Source organism: Gossypium arboreum, chromosome 4 (assembly GCF_025698485.1).
Source record: "Gossypium arboreum isolate Shixiya-1 chromosome 4, ASM2569848v2, whole genome shotgun sequence".
Classification (NCBI taxonomy): domain Eukaryota; kingdom Viridiplantae; phylum Streptophyta; class Magnoliopsida; order Malvales; family Malvaceae; genus Gossypium; species Gossypium arboreum.
The window spans coordinates 67,134,355-67,140,988 of NC_069073.1; the positions used below are offsets into that span (position 1 = coordinate 67,134,355).

Genomic DNA, 6,634 nt, shown 5'->3' on the forward strand with positions numbered 1-6,634 from the left:
TTTTCCCCTTAACAAAATTTCCCCCATTCCATCTCTTCTCTTTTAATCCCTAAATTTTCATCCCCAAGTTCCCAAACCATTTACCACCGAAGACGCCGACCGGACCACCTGGTGCATCGCCCTCGACTAACCTCTCTGCTGCGTCGCCGTCACCGTCGGTCTCTACTCCTAAAAAATAACTTTTCCTTACCCGTTCGTTGCTCCCTGTTCTTCTCATCTATGTTGCTCGCCCTAAATCTCCCAAATAAAATTTAGCTACTCTTTTTCTCTCGTTACTCTTTTTCTCTCGATCCTTCGTTTCTTTTCACTGTCTAGATATATCCGCCTCTCTCATCTTCGTAAGTACTCTCACTTGGAATACCCCCATTTTCTTATTGATTTTGCAGATCGGTTCACTAATCCTTTTTTCAGGTGTAGCGTTGTTTATACGTTTGGTTGTTGTTGAAGAAGTGCTACTACCATGGCTACAAAGAGGAGTGTTGGGGACTTAAAGGAAGCTGATTTGAAGGGAAAGAAAGTATTTGATGGGTCATGGTTCTCAAGTCATCCTCTCTAGTCATTTGGTACCTTCCGTTTATTCCTTTTCTTTAGATTTGATTTCTTTAATAAAAATTTTCTTTTGATCCCATATTTGGCTTCAAACAAGGGACCGAGCTTGGTTATCGAGAAGTTTTGCTCCTGAGTTTCGGTCTTGCAGCTTTAGCACTGGCCAGTGTCATCTCAAATCTTGATATGGAAATGGACCCTAAAACAGGAGATTACAAAGCACTAACTAAACTGCTTCCCCTAATATTGGTCACAGTAAGACTTACTGAACTAAACTGATGTACATTCCTTGATCAATCTTCTTATTTTAAACCTTTCTTGAAACTCAGCATGTTCCTTTTTTTTTTGTCTCTGCAGCTTGCACTTGTTATATTAATCTTCCCATTCAACATCCTATACCATTCAAGTCACTTTTTTTTTCTCACAACTCTGTTCCACGGTATTTGTGCTCCTCTTTACAAGATAAATTACTGAAGGAAAAATGACTAAAGCTCAAAGAAATGGCTGGAATTTAAGAACCAAACAAATATACATATTCATGGGTGCATATCTCTTTGTTGCAGGTCAAATTCCAAGATTTCTTCTTGGCAGATCAGTTAACTAGTTAGGTAAAAGAGTGTGGTCTGATCTAAGCATGAATCTTCTACAATTACAACTTACCATCTTTAGATGTAAAAAGGGTTATAGGAAATGTAGTGATGACTGTTTTATTGTAGGTGCAAGCCTTGAGAAGCCTGCAATTCTATATTTGCTATTATGGTTGGGGAGACTATAAACATAGACAGAACACTTGCAAAATGAACGATGCTTTCAACACTTTCTACTTAGTTATTGCAGTAGTTCCATATTGGTCCCGTTTACTTCAGGTATTTCTTCCAACTTAGATGAAATTATTAAGCTTCTTATCAGCCTTGGAGACTTAAAAACTTAAGTTTCTTGTGTAATATCAGTGCCTCAGATGCCTACATGGATAGAAAGATCCAATGCAAGCATACAATGGATTGAAGTACTTTTTGACAATTATTATTGTTTGCATAAGGACTGCTTATAGCCTGAATGCAGGAACTGGGTGGAGAATTGTAGCTTAGATCTGTTCAACCATAGCAACTATCTATGGTTTGTATTGGGACCTTGTTGTCGACTGGGGGCTTCTTCAATGCCGCTCTAAAAACCATTGGTTGAGAGATAAATTGCCTATTCCTTACAAAGGTGTATATTTTGGGGCCATGGTAAGAAGAAAAACATGTGCTAGTTCTAATTGATAATGAGACTTTGCAGCATTGAGTGAGTAATTAAATTGGTGGATGCAGGCATTGAATATATTGCTGAGATTTGCATGGATGCAAACAGTGTTGAATTTTAAGGTGTCTTTACACAGAGAAACATTAGCTGCTATTGTTGCCAGTCTAGAGATCATTCGTTGCGGCATCTGGAATTTCTTCAGGTTAACCTTTAGATCAGCCTTGTCTTTATTCAATTAGAACCATTTATGTTTTCAGACCAATATAAAGATTCTGTATAAGAATTTGAAGCCTTTGAACATTGTGATAGCCATTTCCTATTGAAAATGAGCAGGCTGGAGAATGAACATTTGAACAATGTTGGCAAGTTCCGTGCATTTAAATCAGTACCATTGCCTTTCAACTTTGAAGATGACGAAGATAGGGATGTTTAGGCTGCTGCAAAAAATAAGAAATATTGGAAGCAGAAAGCAAAGATGGAAAAAAATTGTAAGAGAAACAACTAGCAATGTAATTGTTTCGGTGTAGATTTTTTAAATTGCTAGTTTGGATTAGTTCATTAGATTGCTTCATTCTTGTTATATCACGTATGCTAAGAGTGTTGTTGAATCCTAATTGTCTTTATTTGTGTATAATTTTGTTGAATCAAACAGTTATTGATTGCTTAGAAAAACAAAGTGCTTGAATGGAAGTTTTTAGAATATTTTAAAATTCAGATTTAAAATTTTTTTAAAATTTGCTGACTTAACATTTTAAAATACTCATTTATTTGCAGATTGTTTCTATTGAAAAATTACAGAAATTTAAAATAAACTTAAAAAATACACTTGTTAATGCACTGATTTTTCACAGTTTTCTTCTTCTATTTCAGGTATTTTAAGCTTCTCTTTTACACTTGATATGGATGTTGGGGAGTTCATTGTTCCTGTTCCATACGTAAAGCAAGTAAAGGTTTGTCTTACTCTTTCATAATCTACTTGCATAATGTAATTTATATCTTTTAGTTTGCCTGTCCTGATATCTTGATTTAACTTGTGTACTTTATAGCATTGGATACCGATATTTTATTTGAAAGGGCCTAAAATTAACTAATTCGAAAAGTATTGGTCAAATTAAAATATAAGAACTAAATGCATAACTTTAAAAAATACTCATGATCTTCATTGAGGAGATAAACATTAAAAGGTCTCTAAGGATTCCTTTTGATTCTGTTAATTATTCATGATCTTCTATCTTTATTCATTTTCTTAAACAAAAACTATTAATTTAAGCATTAAAGAGTGATTGAAATGCAAACTTTGCTTGTTGTCCCTAGTTGCATCGGCAAACCATAGGTGCCTTAATTGAGTATGCTATCAGCAGTAGTTTATATCCCTACTGGTAGAGTCTTTCCACATCAAGTAATTTGGATTAGAACTGAGAATGCAAAGTATGCATGAATTCTGTCCATTGGTTCAACTCCCATTAAAATAAATGAATGCCGATATTCCAACTCCACTGCTTTCCCATCTTAAAGCCAAGCAGAGTAAAAGCTTGGACCACTAGCATTGTGATGTCAAGAAGCAGTTGTAATACTTTAGTTAAATGGAGTTGCCTCGCAGAGGTTGGATCAAATTAAATACGAATGATTAATTATTATTCATGTTTGAGTGCTAATTACTTACAATATAGATTTAAATATAAATATTAAGTATTGAACACATTACTTTCTTTTTTAATATAATTATAAATGTTTTTATCGATTTTATGAGTTTTATTCAAATCGAAGATTATATCAAATAATAACTGATCCGAAATTCATTACTTGCCAAGTAACATAGTGGATTTAGAATACTTTTCTACTACTATTTTTGGAATAGTAAGCCAAAAAGTTTAACACAAACACGAAAAGACTCGAAATTAAATCTAGAAATCTCCATCTTGTATGTGCTTCAGAGAATTGGTAAAGGTAGATAGAAACTTCAAATCAACAGAAAGATATCGGGTTAATTCTATTATTAGTTCCTATACTTTGCGAAAGTTATGCATTTAGTTCTTATATTTTAATTTGACCAATACTTTTCAAATTAGTTAATTTTAGGCCTTGTACTATTTTAAATTTTAAAATTTTAGTTCTTTTCTTCTTATCGCCTGCGTAGTTTGACTTTGCTACTTGTTTTTAGCTTTGTTGCGATTTATCATCTTTTTTTTTTCTTTTTTAAATTCTTGTATTTGCTCTAGTTTTGCTGCGTGATTCTTTGTCTATTTTGTGTTTTTTTGTTGTTAGTGTTGTGTTATAATTTGTTCCAAAGTTAGATTTCAAATTTTAGATTTATAATTAGGGCTTATTGGATTTATGGTATTTTAGTCAAATCTAACTGCTCATCGACCACGATATTACCTTTTGTTCTTGTAATTTTAGATATTAGAACTAAAGAATAATTTCTATATATATAACGTTAAACAACAGTAGGAGGTAAAATATAGTTTGGGGTAGAATTGAGCAAAGGCTTGAACTGTGATTTTGAGTTGAGTATCACAATTGTGAACTAATTTTCTCATCAAATACCATAATCTCATGGACATTTATATGCGTGAATTGGAGAGAAGAAGAGAAGAACATGAAGAATTGCTCTTGGCAGAAAGGGTATGAGAGAATATGGGTGATTAAGTCAAATGGAGAAAGGGACATCATTTCCTTGTTGTGTGCAAGTGTTTTCTCCCTGAGACATGCAAGGAACCTGACATCAAGAATGGTTCAACTTAAAGATGCTTCCTTATACTCATTCTCATCCTGTTTATATTTTCCAATGCTTTCTTCAAGTAGGATACTAAGAATTTCCTGTACTATTCTTTCTGATTGCTTATAAAATAGTTTGCTCATTAGAACCTTCATTTTCTCTTGTCTTTTATTTATTTGTATAAATCATTTTTCTTTGTTTAGTGACACAACGAATCTTTGAACATAATTTCTGTTGAGTTATATATAAATGATTTTTAAAAAATTGTGTATAGTTTAAAGTTCAAATTTCAAAAATAAAACATAATATAATATTTATCATATAAAATAAATATTATTTAATTAAAATGTATTTTTTAAAGTTTATATTTTTTAGCGGCGTTTGTAAAAAAAGCGTCGCTAAAGGTCATGGTCTTTAGCGGCGTTTTCAGGAAAAGTGTCGCTAAAGGTCATGGTCTTTAGCGGTGTTTTCGAGAAAAATGCCGCTAAAGGTCATGGTCTTTAGTGGTATTTTTTTAAATAAACACCGCAAAATTTTGCAGCGTTTGCTATAGCGGTGTTTTTTGGGACGCTTGTGAAAACGCCGCTAAAGGCTAAAAAAAACGCCGCTAAAAGTTTGTTCTCCTGTAGTGCTTATTAATTACTTTCGTAACCTTTAAAGTTGAACCTTTTGGAATACTACCTGATATTCTATAAGCCTCAAACATGGGATAAGTTCCTAATGCCATGTCCCAAACATGGTCTTACACTGGTTGGCATCATCGAGGCCGATGCCATGTCCCAGACATGGTCTTATACTAGCTCTCGTATATATGTGCTGATGCAAGTCTCAGACATGTCTTACGCTAGCACAACTCTTAGCCGATGTATGTCCCAGACACGTCTTACACTGGCTATCATCATTGAGGCCGATGCATGTCCCAAACATGTCTTACACTAGCACTCATCTCTACACCAATGCCATGTCCCAGACGTGGTCTTACACAGGCACTCGTAATGTGACCGATGCATGTCCCAGACACATCTTACACTGGCACACAAGTAATCTGAATGTTGCGGCATGAATATCCGGTTTGTTTCCTAGGGTCCCAACTAGATCTTTCTACTATCTCAATCATTAATATGTATTCTCAGTTCACAATCTAGCAATTCATACTATATCAATTCAATGACAATTTGAATACATACATTAACAATGTAGTTGTATTATTTATATACAACTTACCTCGGTTTACAAAATGTACTCGACTAGTCGGTTTAGTCGATTTGCTTGGCTTCCCCCGGGTCTAGGTTCAGATTCGGTAAATCTTGATCTATAATAGCAAAAATGCACTCATTTAATCACTAATTACAATTAACCAATCATAAATTCATATTTTTGGTAAAATGACTATTTTGCCATTAGACTTTGGCAATTTGACCATTTTACCCTTATGTACGAATTTCCATTTTTATCTAATTTCCTCTTATTTTAGGCCTAGCTGTCCTCTTTTTACAATTATAGCAACCCCAAATTCTCACTATTCCATACACTTACCACCTCTCTTGCAACTTATGCAAAATAGTCCCTTTAGATGTTTTCATGCTAACACATTTCACAAAAATTGTTTAGAACTCTTCTAAGATCCATTTTCTTCCATAAAATTTTAGAAAACAACATAAAATCTCCCATGGTAAATCCCTAGACTTATCACCATTTTTCAAAATAGTCCTCTCATTTGAAAGCCCATGATACAAGCATGCCAAAAATGTAAAAATCATCAAGAAAATCGTCAAGATCACTTACATTATAAGAGGAATAAGTTGTTGCAAATTTTCAGCTTTCAAACCTCCATATTTGCTGATATTTTTGGTGAAGAGAAGGGATGGAGAAGAAAGAAATTGATAGCTAAGCTCATAGGTATTATTTTATCACAAGATTATGTCATCAAGTCACCTAACATTGACCTTTTGACTAAATTTGCTTCCTATGGCCGGCCACCTTGTTTCTAGGGGTCTAATTGCTCTTTAAAAGCCCCTAATTTTAGTACTAGGTATTTAACACATTTGGGTACTAAAATGCAACTTTTTCCTTTTATGTGATTTAGTCTTTTTTCGCAATCAAGCTCACAAACATTAAAATTAACTC

The 6,634-nt window shown here is 33.8% G+C and overlaps 1 pseudogene; it reads left to right on the plus strand.

The window, feature by feature from the left end:
* The first annotated feature begins 460 nt into the window (after positions 1 to 460).
* On the plus strand, positions 461 to 2,744 carry LOC108457900 (phosphate transporter PHO1 homolog 8-like; annotated as a pseudogene).
* The last annotated feature ends 3,890 nt before the right edge of the window (positions 2,745 to 6,634 follow it).